Source organism: Condylura cristata, unplaced genomic scaffold (genome assembly GCF_000260355.1).
Source record: "Condylura cristata isolate star-nosed mole 26May11 unplaced genomic scaffold, ConCri1.0 scaffold00009, whole genome shotgun sequence".
Classification (NCBI taxonomy): domain Eukaryota; kingdom Metazoa; phylum Chordata; class Mammalia; order Eulipotyphla; family Talpidae; genus Condylura; species Condylura cristata.
Genome location: NW_004567110.1, coordinates 58,877,580 through 58,891,273, shown reverse-complemented (window position 1 = coordinate 58,891,273; position 13,694 = coordinate 58,877,580). Strand labels below are relative to the sequence as shown.

The window sequence follows — 13,694 nt, the reverse complement described above, 5'->3', positions numbered from 1 at the left end:
AAAAAAAAAAGATATCAAACACAAGTCGTTAAAGACAAGTAGCAAGTCCTACAGCTAATTCTCAGTTCTTAAAATGGTTTTTTTTAAAGACAAGTAGCAAGTCCTACAGCTAATTCTCAGTTCTTAAAATGGTTTTTTTAAAAAAAAAAAAGGCACTCAAACTATGGAGACAAAGTTCCTGGATATGATGCTAGCCCCATATTACTTGTATTTCTTGTATATGATACTTGACTACTGGTTTCTTCTTTTGCAAAATAATAATAAAAAAATTATTTGTAGCAGATAGCCCCTTTATCTCCAGGCATCCACACTAGTTAAAGTATGATTTCCCTTGAGTTTAGGCAGAGTATGGTAAGTAATGAAATAGAGAAATGTGATGGAATGTTACTTCCATGATTGTTATAACTTCCATCTTGCCAGCTGACTTCCTCCCTCGCCAGTTTTGTTGAAGTAGGCTACCATATGGATAGGCCCATGTGGCAAAAGTTAAAAAGTTGGCCTTTGGTCAACAACCAGCAAGAAACTGAGAGCCGCAGTCCAACAACCAGTAAGAAACCAATCTTGACCACCACAAATGAAGCTTGTCATTCTTCCGTCAAGCCAGAACTCACACAATCAGGGCAGTCCTGGGATCCTGAAGCAGAGGACACAGCCAAGTCATGCCAAGAAACTGTGAAATTATGAATATGTGTTGTTTTAAACAGCAAGATTGGGCAATTTCTTACTCAGCGACAAATAATATGGTGCCTCACATCATGGAGATATTATGATGATTAAGTGAGAAACATGTTAATGTGTTAACAGCATGGTGCTCAGTTAATTAAGTACTCCTTAGACTCCTCTGCCAGTTTTCCACTAATGGGACCATACCTTTTCACCCTTGTAGAATTTTTTTTTAAGATTTTATTTATGCATACAAGAACTGGGGTAGAGGCCAGAGGTGTAGGAGGTTAGAGGATTCACCAGAGACAGACTGGGGAAGAGAACAGGTGGACTGACTGAAATACACTGCTGAGGGGAGCAGTGAGTGGAACAGGGACCGTCTGTCACCTCCCTGGCTGGGGATCTAACTCATGCTGCGGTGGCTGAGGATAGCTTCAGACTGGTGTGCTTTAACCTGCTGCAACACCAGGGAGGGCCTCGCCCTTTGTAGAACTGACCTACTCTCATGCAGCTACCACCAGTTTAAGTGAAGATACCCAAACTTAGCCTAAATCCAATCTAATTTCCTTGTGCATTTCACTGTTAATTTTCTAAAGATGAGCTCCCTATTTTCTCTGCACTGGAATACCTTTTGTTTCTGTCCCTATGCTAACAGATCAGTTTTAACCCAACCTCGTACATGCTATTTTAAATTTCTCATCTTTATCCAGAAACATAAGCATCAATATTTATATGAGGTCAATTCTAACACAAACATTTATTAACTATCTCTTCCTATTGCTACTGCCTTAAGTCAGGCCCCCCACTGTCTGTTTTACAAAAGCCTCTCAACTTACAACAGATCTCTATCCTGGAAGTCCATCATCTTCACTACCTTCAAACAGACCATTCTAAACGACAGGCTGCCAAGTTTTTTTTGATACTTATAGGCATTTATGATTATGATCATTTTTATGGCAGCAGCTACCATTTACAACTATTTGCTATACTCAAAGGAATTATTCAAAATACTGCATTAAATGAAACTGTTCATTTGATCCTTACATGAATCCAAGGATATCCCGACTTATGTAATACTTGTTTTCTGTTGAGGGTGACCAGGTGTGAGTGATTACACAACTACAGGTGGGACTAGATAAGGGCGATAAGGAACTGGGCCTCGCATCCGGGGGCACAGCAGTGAGTCACCCCTTCAGAATCCGAACCTAGAATCTATATAAAATAGAGATCCTTTCGGGTTGGCAGAATCTGTGGACCCCACCCTAGGGAGCTCCATCTCAGCTGCTGCCTGGGAGCTATAAACTCTATGTCTTCAGCCTTTTTGCTTCCCATCTTTTTTCCTTGCGGCGGGTCACAGAAATCGGGCCAAAACAACTTCTACTTTAGATGGTATCATTTCAGTTGCACAAATAAGGAAACTAAAAATTAAGTACTTAAGTCAATGAGTGAGGATTCAAACCCAACAGTCTGACTTCCAAATCTCCTGTCCTTAATCACTGATATTCCAATAAAACAGCAAACAGAGAAAGATTCCTTTTTCTCTGCCACAACTTCCCACCCTCATCCTCCTGGACCACTCCCAACTTTCCACACCCCAAAACCACATCGATTAAACTCCCTGAACAAAGGAAGCTATTTAAATCTTTGAATCTTAAGATGGTTCTTCTTCCTACTTAGAATGCTCCTTCTGTCTGCTATTATCACCCCTTCCTCTGGCCTCTCAATTTAATTACACAATGTCATTAAGCTGTGCTATATTCTCTAATGTGATTTTATGCTTGCATATTTTGTGAGGTTTCTTTTCATATTTCTCACCTCTGTTTGAATAACAAGTACTACACATCCCTGAGAAGTAGCTCTATTTTCTGAATAAAATATTTGAATGACCCTACATCAGTAAAGACCTCTGAGAAGTTATATGCTTGATATCAACCACAGACTTCCTTCAGCTTGTTCTAAGGAAAAATCCTTGGATTTTTAATACAGGTTCAGTTCTTCCATCAATAGCACACTCACCCTACCATCACCTCTTACTGGGTAATACAGTTACTCTACAATTGCAGCCCAGTGTTCTGGCCGAACTAAATAAGGTACTTGTCTAACACATACTAAAATATATGTTCTTGTTATACTATTTATTTTATCAAATCTTTTAATAAATAAGAGAAAGTCATTTGGATGACACGTTAAAGTAACAAGAATGTATTTATCTATTAGAATTTCAAGAGCTAAATCCCTTTCTAATAAGCAAGATCCCCTGCCAATTTCCATAGGGCCTGTAGTATGAATGAGAAAAAAAAAAATACAAAATTGATTGAAAGTTTATCTTATAATACCAAGTATGTTCTGATATATAATTAGTTGACCTTACAGATCACCTTTCTACACTATGACAAGTGTTTCAGAAACATTAATGTTGATGGTCAAAAAAAACATTCCAACTTGGTAAATTCACCATTGTTTGTTTACTATTTTCCAGATTTTTAGTTTAATCTCACAGATCTGTATTTTTTCTTCTTATGCTCAGGATTTGACACAAGCTAAGCAACCTCTATCGTCAGACATATTCCAGGTGGAGGGGAAATGCCCTGAAAAATCAAATTTTCCACACTAGCTCATGTTATGACCCCCCCTCCCCTTTTTTCTGTATAATCAAAATATTCCAAGCAACCATCAGTTTTCTACTGGACTGCCTCAGCCTCATAAGGTGCTGCCTGGCTCAGGTGAGCAAGTGCTGCCTCAGGATGGGAAAGTCCTCTTGGAATCAAAAATATTACAACTGACTGATTAATAAAAACAATTATAACAAAATTAATATTGTAAAACAAGGCAGTACTAGAATAATCAGAATTCTTTTACTGCTCAGAATGAGAACCCAAATCGGCAGCTCTCTACTATCTCACATAATCATTCTAAAGAACTAATTAAGTTTTCTGTTTAGTTTTCAAATAAGGAACTTCACCTAAATCCTCTATTCAGCTTTTGAGGAATTTTACTGCATCTCCTTTGTTATTGACTTACAAGAGAATCACTCCATCCTAGCCTGGGACCTTACTCTATCCTTCACATCTCCATCCTAATCCTTGACTTGACTTTACCCTCTAAGATATCTTAAATAAAGGTCATAGGAAAAATTTTAGGTCTAAAGGAACTTTATTTTTATCTAATCATCACCAAAAAATGTTAGCTTTAAATTTTATGGACTTATCTTAATTTTAATAGATCAGTAATGTTGTAATCTTCGCTGAAGGTCTATAGGACCCCAAACTACTCTCAGAAAAAAGATTGTGGTCTCAGCCCATTTCATATGTTAATTGTCTGCCTAAAATGTATAAAATAAACTTCTGACAGCAGAACTGGAACACTTGCACCCAACTCGACTCTCAACTCCCATGTCTTCCTCACGCCCACTCTCCCTTTTCCCCTTTTAGGAATCTCCACTCACCAGCGCAGCTCCCACCTTGAGACCCTGCCTGTTCTGCTCCCCAATAATTCATGATGGGGGAACAAAGAGTCCCCGACAGGATTAATGCCATAAAATAGATTCCTATTTTATGGGTTAACTGTTAACAATATATAAAGCTGTCATATATATATATATAGCTGTTAACAATCTATACCTCATCAGGCTATGTGTACCAGGTCAACAGGTCACAAATCCTCCCAACACTGCATTTTAAATGTTTGCTAATAGTTCATTGTTTCATATTTAAGCATTCTGAACATTATAGAGTTTGAATTTTGTGTTCACAGATTGAAATTATATACTGTGAACAATGTTAGGCATGGAATTCAGTAGTAAATGAGACCAATCAAGTTCCTAGAGTTTCTATTATGAACTTCAAATGCCAGAAAAAAAGGAAAATCCTGCCTTGTAAGGTTAGCTTAAAGATTAAACAAGACGATATATATCTTATTCAACACAATGTCAGTCAAACACTCAAAAAACTCAACAAACAGATTTGTACACACAAGTGCCCAGAACTAAAGATGTAAAAATCTTCCACTGTAGCCAAGTAGCTAGAACTATCATAAGTGCAGTATTTTCCAAGAAGTATGCAGAGGCAGAGGGAACTATGCAGCACACTTACACTGACATGCTAGTAAGAGTAGACAACAGAAAGCCCTAGAGAAGACATACATACATGAAAGAAGCTGGCAAAAGAAACTAGAGGAACACCAAGAAATCATATTACTATGTTTAAGATTTTATGAATGAGGACCGTAAATCATTATCACTGAATGTAAACCCAAACCTGTATTTTATCTTCCAGGTAAAAAGAGACACCTGTTTTCTAGAGTATTAGGTAGCTAAAAGCATGATTACTAAAATGGGAGAAAAATTGGTGAAGATCTAATTCATTAACTCGTTCATCCAAATCCAACACCCTTTGAGCTTATGTGCCAGGTCTGCACCTTTTGTAAAAAAGGTGAGATGATCTTAAAACTCGAATGACGCCTCAAAGGAGAAAAAAGCATGAAACAAAAAGAAAACAAACATCTAAGCTGCAACAAATGTAATGGAAAAGAAAGAGTTGTAGAAGTACCAGGTTCATACCACTAAATGATCAAAGCAGGATTCTATTTAATTGGAGTTATGAGGATGAGAAAAGGCCTGACCCAATAAAGTGAAGTAAAGCAGTATAAGATGGCATCATTTAGACACTAAACACAGTAAAATCTTCAAGTAACAATCACTCTATTAATTTGAGAGTAATGTGTAAACAGAGTGTATCTTTATCTAAAAATACTTAAAGATGTGTATTTCCTAACACCAAGGATTTTCTCATGCCAAAGTACATTTACCAAATCATGAAATTTAACACTGATGCAAAATTATCATCTAACCTACAGAACATTTTCAAATTACTGGCACAATATCCTTTACAGTGTTCTCCCCCATCCAGAATGCAATTCAGGACCACATACTGCCTTCAACTGAATAATCTCTTTCTATCTGAAATAATTATTAACCTTTCTTGTTCTTTTCATGACATAGGGGTAATACTCCTTTCTATCAACCAGAGGCCTTAGAAATTATGGAAGAGCAAAGAAGACCTTAGTGTCAGTCCCCTGTTCTGTTCAACTTTTACAGTAAACAAGGGAAACTTTATCAAGTTGTAGCAGCTACTATGTGCCTATGGTGTTTACCCTAAGAAACCATTATGTTTAGCAATACTGAGAAAATATAAACAAAAAGCTTATTTGAGAATTACCATCTGTATGCATTATGAACAATGTAAACAATTTCGAGAATACTTTTTTTTGCTGTGATCCTAGAATTTAGGTTAAAATTTGACTCTCTATATGCATACTTGATAGCATTGTCATTTTGCTCCTAATGGTAAGGATAGTTAGTATTTTGAGAAGCAACTCCTAACTTATCCTAATAGAACAGCCCATACATTCATACATTCACCCATTATCTATAGTTTAATCATCAAACTCACAGCTTTACCCAGAAAACACCTTCTAAACTGGTCCTCTCTACATGGTCATTTACTGTCAGGTACCACAACAAGAGTCTAACCAAGAACAGCATTAGAGAAAATCAAATTGGTAATATTAGTCATCATTTCCCCAAGGTCTACCAGTACTAGTGGTATGTAAATAAATGTCATACGTACACCTTTCATGGGCACAAAATGTTCTTATCTATTTCACGTCTGAGAATACTGCATATAAAATAAGTCATTGCTAACACTGATTCATTACATGCCAGTCAGTATGCTCACATAGTTTTACATGCATTACTTACTTTTCATGACATTGAAGATATCCCTATCATTACCAGTGCCATTTTGTTGATGAGGTATGACCCAGTATATAACACAGTGTTTTAGTGTATGTCACATGTCCTGGCCAAGAGAAGGTAATTCTATCTGTGACTACATGGACATAACAAGAAGCTCTGCATTTGGAACGCTTTCAGGCTCTGCTCTCAGTATATCTTACTTTGTTTGCTTTTAAACTTTTAAAAAATATTTATTTATGCTTACAGAACTGGGGTACAGAAAACAGGTGTGGCTGGTGAGAGGATTCACCAGAGATAGAGTGGGGAGCAGAATAGGCATATCTACTGAAATACACTGCTGAGGGGAGCAGCAGGCAGGTCAAGAGAGGTCTGCCACGCCATGTGGGTCAGCCCCCTGGACATGGATGGAACTTGTGCTGCAGTGCCTTCGGAGAGCTTCATAATGTGGTGCTTTAACCCCTTGCACCACCAAAGAGCCCCAATTTTAAACTTTTTGCTATAATAAAATTGTATTTTTCCCTTCCAAATACTTACCAAGCACAACCATACTTAGCTTCCCAAATCAGACAACAAGAGTGTTCAGAGTGGTATAGGCACAGACTGAAATTTTAATTCTATGTTTAACATCTTCTGTAAGATATTCTAGTGAAATCCTGAACCTGAAGGTGATTGTGAAAAACCTCCTTATTTACTTGTGGCTGGGGATCCAGTATGACACCAATTTGGGGCAAACTGTTATTTAACATTAGAGTTGACTAAAACCACTGCATACCCCCACCAAGGTGTCTAAAAGGGAGGAGAAATGACTGATTTTTATGTTTTAAAAGCAGAAAATGCTTCCATCATTTAAGCATGGAACACTTTTTTTTTTCAAAGATTTATTTTATTTATGTATGATACAAGACTCGGTATGTATAGGACAGAGATATGGGGGGGGAGGGCTCAAGGATTCACTAGGGACTGAGTGGGGAGAACAGCTAGATCCACTGAAATACACTGCTGAGGGGCTCAACAGGCGAGACAGAAGAGATCTCCTGTGCCATGTGGGCCAACTCCCTGGAGAGGTTTAAAACTCAGCTCAGTGCCTGGAGACTGCATGATAGCACTGAGACTTTAACCCTTGTGTCACCAGGGAGGTCCCAAGTCTAGAATATATTGTTGTGCCATAATGCATGGATGGTATCAAATAATGTCACCATGTCAAAAAGAAATCACTTGAAGGAGCATCTATTAAGATAAGACAGTCTGAGCATCAAAGGGATCACTATAAATAAATAGTAAAAAACCCATTAAAATGTGTTTGTCCGCAGTGATATCAGAAACAGAAGAAACTCTCAGAGAACTAAGGCAGCAAGTAATTATTAAATTTTTGTCAGCTCTTTTTAAGGAACAGAATTTCTCAGTTATCCTCTCCTACATGAACTTTTCAAGATAGTATTTAATGAATACCCATTTTTTAATTAAAAACTCCAGTTAATACCACAGATGGACTATACAAGATAACAATTCTGCAATAAAATAACAGATCTAGGTATCAATAAGTTATAAAATAATTAGGAGAAAGATGACAGAAAAACAACTGATCACGCAGCACTCTGATATTGACATAAGTATCTATGCATTTCTACTAGAAATATACAATCCATCTATGAGGTACTGTTAGAGCCTACAGAAGAAAAAAAAGAGCCTAAAATTTTCAAGTCTCTGTATTAACTTACTGTTATCAGTTTATTTGTAGCATTTGGTATAAAAAAGAAAGCATAAACAATATTATGGGGACAATTAGTTACTTCAAACATGGGCAGAATGTTTAAACCATTTTACAGGATGATGAACCAGTTTCTGTAACAAATAGCTTCAAAAAGAAAAAGTAGGGAGAATTCTATCCATTACAAACAACATAAAAGGTTTAATAACCAAACAGAATGAATCGATCCTGAATCAAGTTACCGTAAAAAGGCACACTTAAAATAAATGTAGAAATCTAAATATGAACTAGGTACTAGCTTATACTGAAAAATTATTAGTCCTTTTGGGGGGATAATGGTATCTTAGTTATGAAATAATAAATTCTGAAATTAACTTCTAAAATGATACTTGTTTTAAAATGATCTTGGCAAAAGTGATCAAAAGAAGAGGAGGGAAAGATGAGTTAGGCAGCAAAATCTGCAAAATGTTGGTAACTATAAAAGCAAACGGGAAGAATACATTAAGTTCACATACTGTCTATATTTTTGTGTGCTTATAAGTTTTCACAATATTACCAAAAAATACAATTGTATTTATTTTTATTTAAATGTATTTTCTTACATCATTCAATTTTGTGGTGTATGATTTCTTCCCTCCAGTGTAGCTGCTGTAGTTCTCCTACCACCATACCACTGGTAATCTTCCACTTGGTTCCTTGTGTTCTTCCTGCCCATTTTGACTCTTCTAACTTCCCCTGCTGTATGCCTCCAATCTATACTTAATTGCAAATTTTTTACTTTTTCTTACCCTATGTTCTGTTTCTCTCTATTCCACATGTAACTGAAACCATCCCATGTTTATTTTCCTTCTGACTTATTTGTTTTAGCATAACCCCTTTCAGTTCCATCCATGTTACCACAAATGGCATGAGATTTTTTTGTGATCACTGCGTAGTATCCCACTGTACCACAATTATTTAATGATCATACTAAACATGTATATATTACAGATATATACAGGTGAATCTACTACAAGAAACCATGACCTTTCTGAAAAAATTACTGATAAGTCATAGTGTAGACTAACAAGAGTTGCATTAACACACCTCTCCTAACCCAGTAATTTTTACAATAAAAATCTTTTTAAATAATTTGAAATATAACTAAAGCACACACAAGATAACTCACAAGGTTGATTATTCATTTATTCATATTGTAAAATAGACTGGAATAATTTTTAATAAGATGTATAATTCTTAATAAAAACAGGAATATGATAGGTGTGCAAAAAGTGTGGAAGAAAGAAGATGATAAAAATAAGTACCTCTATGTACTGAAATTACTAACAGTCTAGTAGAACAAGCATGTACTGCCCAAATACACCCACCTTTCTGATTATAATTTGACCTAAAATGAAGGGGAGATAATTGACTTTTATAAAAGATAAACTTTAAAAGCCTGATTTACAAGCTAGGTGAGTTCAGAAAAGTAGCTTACACTAAGGTTCAACTTTCTTATCTAAAAAGTAGAGATAACATCTTCCTTATATGGCTGTTAGGGGTATAACTTGTTCTTCACATCTTATGGAATAAAATAGTGAGTAAAGGAGGAGTGGAGGAGGTAGGAGAAGAGTAACTGATTTCATTTCATTTCCTGAAATGAAATGATGGTTACACAAGGCTCATTACTGCCAGTTTTTGTGTTTTTTATTTCTATATTAGTATTTTTATATTTTAAATAGTTAAAGAACTATTTTGTAGGTTCACCATCACTACAACAGGTGAAAATTATACAGCTAGAAGCTGTGATCAATAGCCTGTGTTTTGTTCTTTTTATTTTTCCAGCAGTGTTATGAGCCAGTTCAGCAGTTCACAAATCTTGGAACTTACACAGCACTGTAAACTATGATCTCACAGTTCTGTATGCATCAAAAAATAAACCTTTATTTTAAAAAAAAATCTATGATCTCAATTAAAAAATAAAATAAGCGCTGTAAATGTAACTGGGTAAGCCTCAGGGAAAGGGGAAGGTCCAGGTTCCTGGCCTACCCTAAAGAGTTGGGCAAGGGAGTGAAGCTAGAAAAGGCAGAGGAAGACAGAGAGGAGACTGAGAAGTAGAGAAAGATGGAGATAAGAGACCTGAAGGAGGCACAGGGAGCAGAGACAGGTGAAGAAGCTACACATATTTCTCTGCTTTGGACTTATACTACTGACTTGGGGGACCATGGACAAAGACACCTGAACCAGACATGGGTGAAAGACCAGTATTAGGAAGATTAACAATGGCAGCCTTTATATTGATTTTGGTCTTTCCTTCCAGGCTTGTCTGGCCTCTTCTAGCCCCTCCTATGGGCCTCTACCAGAAAGTGCATTAGATTTGTAGAAAGCTTTTGGGCTTCAGGGGTCCTGATTTGGCCCAACACTGATTAGCTGGGATCTGCGCACAAGGAGATGGGTAACTTTCTCTTTTCGCTATTGTACACTAATTGTATTAGTTATTTTTCTATTGAAGACATTACACATTAGAGTATGTCTTGTCTTAATACAGTAGATTACAGAATCCATTTAGTGTGTACAGCTTTGGGGGTCCAGGGTACCCCACCTCCTGCTCTTGTAAAGAATAACAAATGAACAAAACACATTCATACCAACTTTTAAATTCTTTACTAAAAAAATCTGAGACATAAAAACCAAATTGTGCGCTCTTAGTCAACATTATACTTTACTGACTTACATCTTCTACTAATTTATAAGCTATGTGGAGTATCAAATAAAAATAATATTAAAAATTATTTTCCTTAGTAGCACACATCTATCTAAATTACCAATTCCTAATCTATAAAGTGAAGATGTTAATGTCTGCCTAATAAGCCTATGTTTTATAGTGCAATGTAACCTAACTTGAGTTCCTCCTATACTACATTTTACCTCAAATCTATCTTGGCGCATACTTCAAATACTGCAATATGAAACCTTATTTTAATGTCAATTTTAAAATTTCTCCCCTTGGCCCTCCCTGGTGGAGCAACAGATTAGGATGCAACGCTGCAAGCTAGTCGCAGCCCCTTCAGTGGAAGTTCAATCCACAGCCCAAGAGGTGACCCACATGGCACAGCTGACCCTTCCTGTCCCGCCTGCTGCTCCCTTCAGCAGTGAGTTTCTGATCTGCGTGTTCTGCTGCCCACTCTGTCTCTGACTGATTCCTCTCACCTCTCCTACACCTCTGGCCTGTACCCCAGTGCATGAATGAGTGAATGAATGAATGAATGAATAAAATTTCTCCCTAAACTAAAAATGCTCCATAACATCTATTCAATTCTCTAAATTCCTTGAACTAACACTCTAATACTACCTTTTTGTGCCTCTCTACATGAAGTTTGTAATTTATCCTCATCTCCTGATAAAAACGTAGCATCTTGTACATTTACACAAGGCATTTTAAAGTCTTCACCTATCTACTAGCTGTCAAGAATTTTCCTCAAGCATCACTTCAAATTTCAGTTAAGCAGATAAATAGAATTGTACACAGAGCATAAATACATGTCCTGCTATATTTCTGTTGGTGTCACATGTTTTATATTCCCCAAACTGTACTATAAATAGCTAGAGAAAATCTGTCCATATCTCACATCACAACAGTCAACAAATGAGGTCAAAGCCACATGGATAAGGGCTGAAAAGAAAACTCAAATAACTCCTCAAATTCTGAAATCAAGGGGAAAAGAAGAAAAAGAGCAAAGAGAATCCATTGCATTATTGCTTCTATTTATTTAAAAGAATGTATGGCTTATTTACATAATTCGGTATGCCTGCTATCAAAATAAACAGTTAAATCTCCTTTTTATATGTGACTATTAAGATATTAAGAGAGGCCCTCCCTGGTGGCGCAGCTGGTTAAAGCACAGCACTAGGAACCTTAAGCCACTTCTCGATCCCCGCCTGCCCTGGAGGTGACCACATGGCTCCGCAGACCTCTCCTGGCCCGCCCACTGCTCCCCTCAGCAGTGTACTTCATCGATTTACCTGTTCTGCTCCCCACTCTGTCTCTGGTGAATCCTCTCACCATCCACATCTCTGGCCTGTACCCCAGTTCTGCATGAATAAATAAATAAATCTTTACAAAGACATTAAAAGGTATATTATTAAAAGCATATAATTTGGTTATCCTGAAATAAAAAATATTTATTTGAACAGAATTAAGAAATCTAGATTAAGTACTAGCTCCACATCTTTACTTTTGTGTTCCTCAGAGTGTTACTCATTTCTCAGTTTCCTCATCCAAAAATTGAAGAGTTGAACTGGTTGATTCCTCCAAGCTTCTATAAAACGTCACAGCCAGGGCCCTCCCTGGTGCAGTGGGTTAAATCACAGCACTAAGAATCTAAAACCACTTCAACATGAGTTTGATCCCCGCCCCGGAGGTGAGGTGATCCACATGGCCTGGCAGACTGCTCCTGACTTGTCCAATGCTCCCCTCAGCAGTGTACTTCAAGGATCTGCCTGTTCTTCTCCCCACTCTGTCTATGGTGAATTCTCTCACCGGCCCTGTACCTCTGTATGCATAAATAAACAAATCTTTAAAAAAAAAAAATGCCATAGCCAGATTATGTATTAACTCCCACCCCCAGTTCTAAATTATTTCATGTGCTAATCACCAAAGATTAAAAAAGAAAAGTAGTGAATGCTATTTGCCTTCAGGATGGTTTATCTTTTTTTATATAGCCAAGAATTCCATTGCGTATACATAGCACACTTTTCTAATTCATTTCTTCTCTGCTCTTGGGACACTTCAGTGTCTTCCAAAACTTGGTTTTCGGTCCCATCTGTTTACTTTGCCTTTTTTTTTTTGGCCATTAGTGTCAAGTGCCCAAAGACATCATAAAGGATTGTCCCTATGGTTTCCTCCTATGTGTTTTATGATTTCTGGTCTTACATCCAAGTCCTTAATCCATTTTGAGTTAATTTTTGTGTGTGAATGAGAGTTCAGTCTCACTTTTTTACATGTGGCCAGTTTTCCCAGCACCATTTGTTATAAAGACTTTCTCCTCTCTACTACATACACTGAAAGAAAGTTTTCTTAAACTATACAGTCCTTTGCTAACACTTCTTTGAGTTTCTGTCCATTAAATCATATATGTCCAAAGAGTGTAAAGATACATACAATGGGCATTTGTATAGCACATGATCACATATGTAATAGAGAAATGCTGTATGAGCTGTATGCATACGCTAACAAAATGAACCCTGGCTCAGTAGACAACATGCAAACAACAGATTCAAGCATATCTTTATATTTGCATATACCAATACACAATAAAAGAAGAATTTCAAAATCCTAATGATAGCCTCTCATATTTGCTAAAGTGGCCATCATCAAAAAGATTAAAAAACACTGGCAAGGATGTGGATAAAAGGAAACCCTTGTGCACTGTTGGCAGAACTAATCACTATGAAACAGTATGGAGGATCCTTAAAAACAAACACAGTAGGGCCCTCCCTGGTGGCGCAGCGGGTTAAAGCACAGCACCAAGAAGCTTAAGCCACTTCCTATGAGTTCGATCCCTGCCTGCCCCAGAGGTGACCACATGG

At 37.0% G+C, this 13,694-nt stretch overlaps 1 protein-coding gene across 3 annotated transcripts in view; it reads right to left on the bottom strand.

The window, feature by feature from the left end:
• Positions 1-13,694, bottom strand: part of RB1CC1 (RB1-inducible coiled-coil 1) — a 77,144-nt gene that overhangs the window by 52,741 nt on the left and 10,709 nt on the right. Inside the window, exon 1 of one of the 3 annotated variants that reach the window (XM_012723011.1) lies at positions 612-634. The exons of the other annotated variants lie outside the window; for them this stretch is intronic. The gene's annotated coding sequence lies outside the window, so the exon portion shown is untranslated. Of the gene's footprint in view, positions 1-611; positions 635-13,694 lie in introns of those variants that run through there. 3 annotated transcript variants of the gene reach the window in all.